The 12554-nt window shown below is 42.3% G+C and overlaps 2 long non-coding RNA genes across 2 annotated transcripts in view; one reads left to right on the top strand and one right to left on the bottom strand.

The window, feature by feature from the left end:
* LOC307207744 overlaps window positions 1-12554 on the top strand; it is a 962945-nt gene that overhangs the window by 627798 nt on the left and 322593 nt on the right. The window lies entirely within an intron of this gene.
* The window catches only part of LOC307207739, a 185742-nt gene that overhangs the window by 158424 nt on the left and 14764 nt on the right, over window positions 1-12554 (bottom strand). The window contains exon 2 of the long non-coding RNA XR_013834815.1: window positions 11572-11679. This is a non-coding gene — a long non-coding RNA (uncharacterized lncRNA). The remainder of the gene's footprint in view (window positions 1-11571; window positions 11680-12554) is intronic.

The following is a 12554-nucleotide window of genomic DNA, read 5'->3' as shown; positions in this document are numbered from 1 at the left end:
CCAGGTCTGACCTGAATTCTCCCAAGTTTACATGGTCCCCTCCAGGTAACAGGTAGAAGGCTTGAACCTCCAGGTGGGTAAGAGTGCCAGACCTACCCCAGAGGAGCATGTGTTTGCATTCCTGACATTTTTGCAAAGTGAGTTTAGAAAGTAAGTGTGTCACTTTTCCTCTTTGAAAGCTTGGTGAGTGGACTATTGAAACTGCTGGGGCAACTTCATTGCTTCTGTCCAGTTCTGAATCATCCCTGAACTCTTGAATTGTGATTCCTAAACCCCGGGTCTGCTGCCAAGCCTGTGCTTTTATTTGCCAGTTAAAAGATTTCCTTATTACTTACATGAGAGAGCTTCTGTCTTTGTGCATTGCGACTCAGCAGAATAGGTAGTTTCCCATGTTCTTAAATAAAATTGTGGCTATCTCATAGTTCTGGTGCCTCATCTCATTCTTCCAGAACATAGAAACAAATTAAAAATTTGTAGTAGGCAAGGAAACGAGTTAGGCTGCTCTGGAAAAAGCCCAGTGCCTTCTCTCCTGCTGCAGCCCACTCCATTTATGCAACAGATGATCAATCCTGCAGACTACAAAGCCTGCAAAGGGCCCATAATGGACTAGCAAGGTCAGTTTTTGTTTGAACTTCCTTCTGTTGGGTATGTTCATCTGGATGTGATGTCCTCAACTTCCTGTGGGTTATTCTAAGCCAGAATAAAGGCTTTGTAGACCCCTGCCTACGCAGTGCCAACCTCTGCCCACATATAAAATAGAACAGGATTCATCCCCTTTCCTGTGATTGTTTAAAATAGCAATAGCACTTTTAGCTAGAGGAATAAAAAAAGCCCACAAAGGAAAACAAATTGCAAATGGGAAATAAAAGGAGATCACATATACTGATTCCAGCATATTATTAATATATGACCTGCTCTGAACTCGTTTTGTGTTATTAAAAAATAATGAACTACACTGTTAAGTGTATGATATACAAGTCTCAGATGAAAAATTGTAAATCAGTATTTTCCTTTTTCATCCCCCACCCACCCACATTTTAAGGTGGGGGGCTATATAAGGCTGATTTCACATTCCAGTCTTGCTTTGCTACTTGACCTTTTATCCAGTTTCAAAAGCAAGCTCTCTTAATGTAGAAAGTGTTCTATGTGCTAATATAGAGGGTGCTCTGTGTGGGACTGCCTCTGATAAGCAGTTGGGAGATTCAGCTAGTGCAATATTTCTGGAGCCTGCTTTGCTGATATAATTACCCAAGTCTTTGTTTCATGTGCATCATCTACATGGCGGAAGAGCCGTAACTCAATGGTAGCATCCTTGCTTTGCATGAAGACTGTCCCAGGTTCAATCTCCAGCACCTTCAGAACTGTGCTGGAAAGGATTCCCTGCCTGAAATCTCAGAGAGCCACTGCCAGTGAAATGTTGATGATATTGAGCAAGGTGGAACATAAGAAGAACCTGCTGGATCTGCCCAGTGACCCACCTAGTCCAGCATCCTGCTCTTACAGTGGCTAACCAGATGCCTGTGGGAAACTTGCAAGCAGGACCCGAGCACAACAGCACTCTCGCTTCTTGTGGTTTCCAGCTACTGGTATTTGAAAGCATGAAGTTCTCACCCCTTCTCAGTAGCATGGTGTTGACTCTGCAGCCATCCTCTGTCCTGTCCTGTGGTCTCAGGCTCTGGAAGCTTTTAGGAGAAGCTATAGCCTCTCATGTCAGCAACAGGATTCAAATTTGCCCACCTGAGATTTTAGATCAATTGCGGGCAGGCTTGGGGGCGTAGCCATGAGGGGTGGACCTGGGTCAGACTCCTGCAGTCTTCACTCTGGTCCACTCCCTGTGAATTTAAAGTCAGGCTGGCCCCAGCCTGAGACTGCAGTCAACTTCAAATCTCCCTCCCATAATGCATAATATATACCATATTGGCCCGAATATAAAATGCGCCATCAAATAAGCCGCACCTTTAAAATTGAAGGGGGAGGGAGAAAAAAAGAAAATAACAGGGTTGCTTCCGGGGGGGGGGGAGCCACGCCGCTTTGCCAGTGGCCTTCTCCCCTTCCCTAGGTAGCTCAGGGGAGGCGGGAGCAGCGGGTGGGCACTGCGCCGTGTAAGGTCACGAATATAAGTTGCATTTATATTCTGCATGGGATGAATTTGGCGAAAAAGTTATATTTGGGCCAATATGGTATTCTTCTGCTCTGCAACTGTGTTGTTCCTAGATCAACCTTGCTTTGGTTCTTATGGTCACCGTATTTGGGGATAGAGATGGATTTTTCTCCGTTGGATGAATTGGGCCTGTCTGAGGGTTTTGCCTACCTCATAGTAATTGTCACAACTTTGGGTGGATAGGGCACTGAGTAATTTTCTAGTTGTTGGCAATCAATAGGTAAAGGTAAAGGTGCCCCTGCCCATACAGGCCAGTCGTGACCGACTCTAGGGTTGCGCGCTCATCTCGCTCAAGAGGCCGGGAGCCGGCGCCGTCCGAAGACACTTCCGGGTCACGTGGCCAGTGTGACGAAGCTGCAACTGGTGAGCCAGCACCAGTGCCACACACGGAAACACCATTTACCTTCCCACTATAAAGCGGTACCTATTTATCTACTTGCACTTAGGGGTGCTTTCGAACTGCTAGGTAGGCAGGAGCTGGGACCGAATGACAGGAGCTCACCCCGCCGCGGGGATTCGAACCACCGACCTTACGATCAGCAAGTCCTAGGCACTGAGGTTTTACCCACAGCGCCACCTGCGTCCCTGGCAATCACTGGCCAAGCCTAAATCAGACTTGAACCCCAGCATCCCTCCAGCAGGCGGGCTGGAGGAGTCGTTGGCTACCCAATGCCAAGCCAAAACTCATTTACAACTGTAATCAATAAGGTTGTGGTCTGATTTTTAATCCAATAATGTTGCCTGGGTCCTTGTTTACTGATATGGCCAATGGGGCAGGGCTCACAGCGCTTGGGCACAGCATGGCTAATAGTCATCTTCCCCCTGAATACATATATTTTTGGAGAAAAGTTGAGATAATTCCAAATGTTGTTCTCTTGTATTGGATGAATCTAAGTTTATTATTGAAAAAAAAAGATGTGAGCTCATACTGGCTCAAACAATTTGAGAACAAAAAAAAAATACATATTTTAATGAAAAGTGACAAGGTTAATGATGCTTGCTCTCATTTCTTAGGGATGTCTAATTAAACATCATTACATTTTACAAGGCTAACTTACTGATGGTGTAATAAAGAAACAGAAATACTAAATTGCATATCAAAGCAGCTGGAAACATTCAGCATTAAGATCTTGAGGCAGAGTTTCTGTTTAGTGCCAAAGTAAAAAATGAAAACAGAACAAATAAGAAATGGGAAAGAAAAGAAAAAAAGGTGGGGGAATCTCACCAGACTTATTAGCCAAGGGACAGCTAGATGGGGGAAAAATACAGAGCACTTAAAAGATCTAGTTTGATTGTAGTGCATGCTGTCTGCCTCTTTACCCTGCTGTGCTTCAGATAGAAATCTAAATAAATGTCCAGTAATTAAATTAAGAGCTTAAGCAGGCTGCTTGCTGTGCTCTGGGAGACTTCAAAGTGAATGTGGTACTCAGGACTTAGGCAGCGTTGTGTAACATTTTCTGCACAAACTGACCACACTTTGATACAATATTGTGGGAGAGGGAAAGAATATTTGATGCAATATTGGGGAGGGAGCAATCCCACCAGCCCTATATGACACCCAGTGGCAGGAAGTGCTCCTGCAAGCACAGGCTCAAATTGATCACCATAAAACAGCCAGCACTGAGAAATAAGAGAGGCAGAGGAAGGGAGTGAGAGAGGCAAGCAGAGAATTATCAATACAGCAAATGCTTGGGTCTTGTTGTTTTTAAAGACAAGTTTCAAGCAGTTACTGAAATACATTAGATTTGAGGTGAGGCACAACTCCCTTGGAGGGGGTACTTTTAGAGGAAACTGGAGAAGAAATTGTCACCAGTTCAATTGTTTACTCATTTCCTCAAAGGAATATAGCTAGCTTTGCTCAGGGTAAGCATGTTGTCAGACCTTGAGCTACCACACAAACGTGCTTGGACAGGTTCTGGAACCCAGGTGCATCCAACCCTCTCTTCCCTTCACAGAAGCCCACATGAAGGGAAGCATGATAACAACCTTACAATTTTATTATACAATAAGAAAGCATTGCTCCACATTGCTTCACCTGCCATCTGATGCAATCGCTTCACCGTCCCTCAGGGTGGAGTGGCCCTGCTGGGAGGTGGGGACTGACTATGAGCCCCACCTCCCAACACCACTTTGAGAAAAACCATTGCATTCCCTATCAACTGAAGCTTCTGGGCCATCTTCTGAGACATTCATGTATGGAACATATCAAGCCTAGAGATTACAGAAGCATCAACCTGCATAGCAAGATATGCTGAAGACTCACCTCTTTTTCCTTACTTTTGACACTTAAGGTATTTTGTTTCATGGCACCCTCCTCTTTTTCTGAATTTATACTGCTGCCCACAAAAGATCAAAGAGATCCAAAGAATTGTAGAGTTGGAAGGGACCGCAAGGGTCATCTAGTCCAACCCCTTGCAATGCAGGAATCATTTTGCCCAACGTGGGGCTCAAACCCATGACTTTGAGATTAAGAGTCTCATGCTCTACCAACTGAGCTAGAATCCTGGGAACTATAATTTGTTAAGGGTGCTGGGAATTGTACCTTTGTTCTGGCTGGAATGGATTTTATAATTGTATAATCTATTGTAAAGTAAAATTTGTTGTTGTTACTGCTACTATATGACCCATCTTAGGTGGGGGAAATTCTCTTGTCCATCACAGATGAGAATTTTGGGTTCTACACAACTAAGTTATTCTCAAAGTATAGGCACTGAAATTAATGGACCTAAGTTAGTTATCTCCATTGATTTAAATATGGTCTCTGAGTAGAACTAATACAGACAGTCCCCTGTATTATACAAGAAATCTGATCGGCTTCTCTAGCAGCAGAACTGGGTACATAAGCCACTTCTAGACTTTTTTCTAACAGCGATTGTTAGAATGATGAACCTTACTTGATTTTGGCATAGCAACAAACCACTTGATACTTTCCAAAGACTAAAATACACTATTCCCAGTTCTGCTCCCGAGGGTTGAGAGGAGAAAGAGGGGCAGTTCTATTGTATGAGCAGAACTCATTTCACTTGGATACAACCTTTGTTGACAGTGATGGCCCTTAAAGATCAAACAAAAAAGCAACTAAAAGTATTTTAGCAGCAAAATTCTCCAAGCTAAGAGAAATTACTCTGCTGACAGTAAAGGTGTTCCAGAACAAACCTGGCTCAAATTAATCGCAATATCAGAGTATTGTATTAATCTTTTCAAAGTAGTTAATTTTTCCCAAAATATGATTGGATAGTCAATTTGCTGATCGGCCGCAGCACATTGCTCCCCACAGAGGCTTTGATGAAGTGAGAAAAGATTTAAACAAAGAACTGCTTCTTATAATTAAATAGAAAGACTCCAATAACTTTGTTCTTTGGGATGAAGATGGGGATAATTTTCATTCAAACAGAACCCTGTAAGCAGGTCCCATGTTCAAAATTCTAATTAAAGCTTAAATTAATGTCACTTGATAGGATTTCAAAGCAGAACTCGCTTTTTGACATTTAAGAACTTTCAAAACTATATTTCATCTAATTGCATTTCAGGGTTTCGATTTTAATTGATCCATATCTATGGTTTTAAATGGCTAAATATATTTCTGTATCTTCATCGTTTTGTTGAAATAATAACCTCCCCACCTTCAAAAGATGTATGTTACTATAATCTTCTATCTTCAAGCCACCATTATTACTACAAGCCTCTGTAATTACTACTGCTTCAAGCCAGGAACACTATAGAAATTCTTACACTGCTTAGGGAACCTTTAAGGAAAGTTTCCTATGATGTAGGCAAGGGGTGATGGACTGATGCAGAATTCACCACCGCCTACTCCAGTGGGACTGTCCTCCCTGCCACAGGGCTGCCACCAAGTGCCTTGTGGGAAGGAGAGGAGAAAGATGATGGGCAGGCAAAGAAGATATCAGAAGTCTGCTCCTGTCACTACTGGATTCCCTCTGCAGTTTACCTGGTGGGAAGGATCCTGGTGACTTGCTATGTGTTTGCTTTGGGGTGTGTGTTTGTGTGTGTGTGTGTGTGTGTGTGTGTGTTGCTGCTGTTACATATTGTTGCTGTTGTTGCTTAACAGCAGCAGCAGCAGCAGCAGCAGCAGCAGCAGCAACAACAACAACAACAACAACAACCCTGTATTCATATTACTTGTAAGCCACATTGGAAAGATCTGTATCATGAGAAAGTGAGAAATAAATAAATTTTAGTTAGAGAATTTTGCTACTGGTTGTCTAGAGCAAATGGTGGGGTATCTCTGGCCTGCAGGTCTAAACAGGCTCTTCAAGGATCCTAATTTGGCTTGTGCAGATGGTTTACACAAACAACACATGCCTCCTTTCACATCTGCAATGGAACAATCAGGCTCCCAATTGTTCCCCAGAAAGCTGGGCTTCTAACAGGCACCTTTCAAATTTGATGAAAACTGTATGACCAATCCCAGTAGTATCTGCAGTAACCATTGATGTGGGGTCAAATGTATACCCTTCGACATTAAGTTCCAGGGAATGGACACTACCCCGAGAATCCACTTTTCTAAAATCCTCATCAATCTTTCTGTGCTAGGGCCTCATCATTAATGAGTTTCTGTAGTCAGAAAGATACATGGGGTGTGGTGGGGAGATAAATACTCTCTCAAGCACTCTCTCTCTGTGTCTCTATACTGGATAAAGTTGAGGGAAGTTATCATGAATGAGCCAGCCCCCATGGGAAGTTTGCAGCCAGCTCTCAGTGAAGGAAGCAGCCAGGGAGAGAGGGGGTAACTGCAAGACAGGAGGTTTATAGCTGAGAGCCAACTCCCCCACCCTTAGGAATGCCAACTGATAGCAGAGTTGAGGAGAGTCATCTGGCTGCTTGCCAGAACGCCAGGGAAGGACAAAATGCAGGGCCTAGAAATGAAAGCAGTTCAGAGAGTGGCAAGGATCACAGAAGTACATTCTCAGAGAATGAGGAACAGATGGGAGCTGACCCCCTAAGTCCATGGTCTAGGCGTATGGGGGGGTCTTCAAGACAGAATACATCACAAGAGGAAGTTTGGCTGTTTCTGGTCTCACCAGAAACACCCTCCTTAGAAGGGACATCTTTGATTTATGGACCGATGGCTGTGATCACCGCTCCGATGAACTCTGTTTGTTTTTGCAATGAATCCTCTTTTTAATTAACAATGCTCGTTTGTTATCAAGACTCCCTGACAGAAGTGCTACATCAGCCCTTCCTTATGAGCAGTGCTCCCCGCCCCCTCAAAAACAATGTTTAGGGGTACTCTCATTTTCCTACTCATATTGAAATACTGCCCCTCAATGAGGCCAAACTTAGATTCACAAAATGTTTATGGGCATGCATACCCCTGCATCCCCCCAGAAAAAAACACTGCTTATGAGTATCATGTAACAAGTTCTGCAGGTTAGGGTTGTATGCAGGGCACGGGAAGCATTTTAGGATCTGGTGCTGTGGATGTGGGCTAGAGACAGAATTGCTCTTTCGTAGCTTCACCCCACTACTCTAGTCATGTCCCTCATCCCTGAAACTAGGAGGATATAACCTTGACCCTCCAGTGCTTTCTCAGAACCATCAGGTCCAGTCTCGGACTTGGGCCAAGTACCTTGCTATCCCAACTACAGTAATCATTTGGACTAGGGGTAGCAAATATGATGCTCTCTAGATGTTGCTGGACTATAGCCCCCATCATCTCTGACCCTTGGAGGCACTGGCAATGGGATTTGTAGTCGAGCATATGGCACAGTGGCCACCCATGAGTTAGACACACCTTAAAAATGAAGCACACCCAAAAGCTTTTCCACCTCACCCGGCATTCTGTTTTAGAACTGATTGAAGGCAAGAATCATATTTGCTTAATGCTTCCTCCCCTCCCCTCCCCACTCCGGAAAATAAAATAAAATAAAATAAAATACAGTGATGAAAACTAGTCACTACTGCAAACAACATAAGAAACAACAACTCCACAGAATATGACAGATAATTAGCAGTAGCAACACATTAGCTGCTCATAATAAGAAATATGCCACTTCCGTGCTGGAAAACCTTACTTATGAATGATTCAAATTTATGAGAGTCACCAAGTGATTCATCTTTTCTTATCAACAAGATTAATTCTTTCCTTTATTTTTTAAAAAAACTTTCTATGCTCTGACTAACCTTCTTCAACAATACTTTTCCTTAACCTTCAACGGAGCTTCTTTAGATTTTCAACAGAAAGAGCTTATGTATGTTTTCTTTTAAGAATGACTTTCTCTTCAATCTAACATTTGCCTACTCCCTAATTTCACCTCATATGAAACTGCAGGCTTAAAAAAAAAATGTTGGAAAGTTTAGCTTGTTTCTTCAGTCACAGAATTAATCTGTGCCCAAGTTAGGCTCAGGAATCTTCAGTTCTACTATTACCACCACCCTTTCAATTTTCCACATGTCAAATGCAACTTTATGTGCAATTTCCTACGTGTCCAGTGCAGTTCACTATGCAAGAACAGCAGCAAAAAAACCAACCATATAAATGCATCATTACATGAAACAGTCAAATACAAATTCATTTCAAAGTGCAATATACTCATCTCAATAGAGAATTCATTTTGATTATATCAACATTATAGTGTTTAAACTCATTACAGAGGATGCAATATCAATCCTTAAATCGCACACCAATATTATTTATCAATTGTTAAAACATATAAATATGAAAACACCTCTCAGTTCAGTCAGGTATTACTAAATAATATAACCAGCAGTCATTTGCTTATTTATAGCTCACATTTCTACTGGGATACTTCAAGATGGTTTACAACGGAAGCTATAAAAAAACACAGCAGGTGTGGTGTAGGTATGTGTGAAGATATGTTGCAAATATATAGTATAACTTTAAGGCTTAACCTCAATAAAAAAAAGCAAGAAAAACCTAGATCAGACTACTAAACTAGCAGATATAAACTCACAGAAGCAGAGAGAGAGAGAGAGAGAGAGAGAGAGAGAGAGAGAGGAAAGAAGGAGGGGTGATATAATTATGGCAGGGGGCTGAGACATGGACCTGCGGTTGTCAAGAGAGGATGTCAGGAGCACGTCAGCAATAACATACACAGCTTCAGTGAAGCTAACCCTTAATTCAAAGAAACAAGACAGCTTGGGAGGCCAGGCCAGGAGAACACAGCAACACTTCCTGCCCTATGAGGCAGTTGGTCCCCACCTTCCAACAGCTGCCTAAATCTCCCCTTCAGTTTCTGACATTTCCTCCTCCCAGTCTGCTCCATCTTCTCACTCTGACCGCTCATCATCATCCCACCACCAATCACCTGGCTCTGAGCCTTTTTCCCTTTGGGATTCCCCAGCTGGTGCCCCTACCACTCCTCTGAATCCAGCCAGTTGTTCTCCAGAGGCTGTTGCATGGCCAATGGTCAGAGATGATGGGAATTTCAGTCCAACAACATGTGGAGCGCCATAGGTTTCCAATCCCTGGCTTAGTATGATCCAAACGAGCATCTGTCTGAATGCTTTAGTTGAGATTTCTGAATTGCAGGGAGTTCCACAGCGGTCCCTTCCAACTCTACAATTCTATGATCTCCAGTTAAAGATCTAATATGTAAACCAGTTTTTTTTCTGTTAGCAGCTGTTTGTTTGACCATATCACATGGCTGAAAGGAGTCCTCAGTTTTTTATTTAACAATTTGGTTCAATAAAGCAATGTTTATCCTTATTTCTGCGGGAAGAATAACTCATAAATTAAGGGTATCTCGGGGTGCAGCTAAACCTATGGATTTTGCCTCCATTTGACAACTATTTGTTATTTATATGACGAGTCAATCACAGGGATGGCAAATCTTGATGAAATATGGCATTGTTTGGTATTCATAACATTTGTATCAGGGCCAGCCCACCCATGAGGCAAGGTGAGGCAAGCGCCTCAGGTGGCAGGATCCACAGGGGCATCAGATCCTGATGTAGATATTTATTTCCATCCTTGTTGATGTAGATTTTCACTTGCCCCTTCTTCCCTGGCGGTGAGGGGGCACCATTTTGGCATTTGCTTCAGGAGCCAAAATGTTTTGGGCTGGCCATTTTGTATTCTCTTTGTCTCAGGTTGGTTTTTGTTGTAAAATCTGATTTATTGTGTTGTCTCTCAGGAATGTACTTCATTTTATGTGGTAACAGCTGTGAGCTCAAGTTTGTTTGTTTTTTGGTACAGTTTTTCATTTTTTCTCCTTTTGTTATTTTATTTAAAGTTATATTTCTTGCTAGACTGTTATTTCAACTTCATAATAAACCTTTGTGTGTTTTTTAATTTTCCTGGTAATCTCCCCTCCAATACTTTATGAAAATTTATATTCCTGTACATACATACACCACAGCTACATCTGTAAATACTGTTCTTATTAAGGGATCCACAAGAACTAGTCTTTGGTTTCCTGAAGAATGTGTAAAGGAAACAATGTTCTACCATTCTGCCACAAATGTATCTTTGTTTTGCTCTTCCTGCCAGTCTTAATTTGTGAGTCAGTTTTTTCTATAAGGGCAATACACCATGCTCTCTTGTATCAGGCATTCAGGTTTACACCTTACAATATGTGACTATAGCCATATGTGCAGCCACTAAGAGGAGTCCAATTATTAGTTTATCCACCAAGTCCCAATTCTCATTTAAATACAAATTCAGTAATGCAAACCCGGATAGTTGCATTCTGAACCAATCGAAGCCTTCGGGTGGTCTTCAATTATCCCCCTTTTAGTAAGACCTTTAGGTGATTCTATACCTTGTCCCTTCAAGTCATGCTTTTATCATGGGTCTGGCCAGCATAATCACCCCCAAAGGACTTCAGGTGTTTTGTCCTTTGCTTCCAGCAATGTGCAATGTTGTCCCATCACTGAGGAAGCCCAGACCATGTAAGGAGGCAGCTGTTATGAAATAAAACTGTGGCTATAGTTCATAAGCTTTAGAAGCCGCAGCTGAATTATGCAACCCACAATGGCAAATTGAAGAGCCAGCAAACAATGCATACGCTCTCCCCACTCCAAAGAGCTTCTTCAAAACTCTTTTCAAACCTTAATTTGTGTAGGAACATGCTCAAGAACTGAAAACATCTATGCCAAAGAACAAATGACTTACTTAGCACTACAGATTACCCTCACCCAGAATCAGCCTGTACCCTCTCTGACTTCCAGAGTATCTGGTTCTACATATAAGTAAACGGAACCCAGAAAATGCTTGAATCACTGTGGCAAACTCCAGTTTGTAAAAATTAGGATGCACCACATGAATACATTTATCACCCAACAAATAAAGTCTGAATGTCACTGATCTTGAATTTTTTATTATTATTATTATTATTATTATTATTATTATTATTATTTTCTGAAGCTACTCCCAGCTCTCTTTTGACAGATGTGTTATGCTGCATTTCATTACTTTCTGTCCTTACCTTGTTCTTCTTTTGTTTCAGGTAAATGATGATGCTTTCAGGAAAGATTAAGCACTGCCAGGCAATAAAGCAATGGTCCAAACACAGCTTTAATTGGAACTTCAGATCCTGCAGGAAAAACCAGAAATTAAATCATTAATAATATGATTTTTACCAGCCGACACAATACTTCCACAGATCTGGAATTTTAAGCAAGCTTTTGTTGTTGTTGTTTCTTGATCTCAAATGCTGGTTACCACTATGTGCTCAACACTATCAAATCACACTGAAATCCTCACCGATAAGTTGTGTCTGTTGCTCTGGAAACTGAGCACTGGCTCAGTTGGGTGGGACTACAGCTGCCTCCCCACCCTCTAACATCTGCTGCCTGAAGCAGCCATACCACCCTGCCCAACGATAGGACTGTCTCTGCCCTGCATACCAAAATGGTGTTTACTGCTGTCAGCATGGTCAGAATAACTGCATGCACATCAGTGCCAAATGCTACCACTGCCAGCTACCATCTTTGTCCCTCTCAATTACACATTGCTTCTCCCACCCAACCTCACCCAGCCCCCAGTGGTGATGACTGCAAAGCTGAAGCTCTAAATGCATGAAGGCTTTCTGTTTTGTAATAAAATGTGGGACACCCAGTGCATTAGGCATCTTCTTTTGATTTTGGGGTGTGTTAGGATGCATCTGCAGAAATATAGGCAGGCACTTTTGAATGGCACGTAGCAGCTATACAGGGAGTGTTGGAGAAGGGCCTTAACTCTGTGATATTTCATATGCTTAGCATGCAGAAAAACCAAGGTTCAGTCCCTAGCATCTCCAAGCAGGGCTGGAGATTGGAATAGGGAAATATTCCTGCCTAAACCCCAGGAATGCAGCTGCCTATCAGTGTCAATGCTACTGAACCGGGTGGATAAATGATATCTTACACTGGCATACAGAACCTTTCATCTGAACACAACACTACATTAAAACATACAAAAATTAAAATA

This window comes from Podarcis cretensis (genome assembly GCF_951804945.1).
Source record: "Podarcis cretensis genome assembly, chromosome: Z".
Classification (NCBI taxonomy): domain Eukaryota; kingdom Metazoa; phylum Chordata; class Lepidosauria; order Squamata; family Lacertidae; genus Podarcis; species Podarcis cretensis.
Note: the sequence above shows the minus strand (reverse complement) of the source record. Positions and strands in the feature narration are given on the sequence as shown.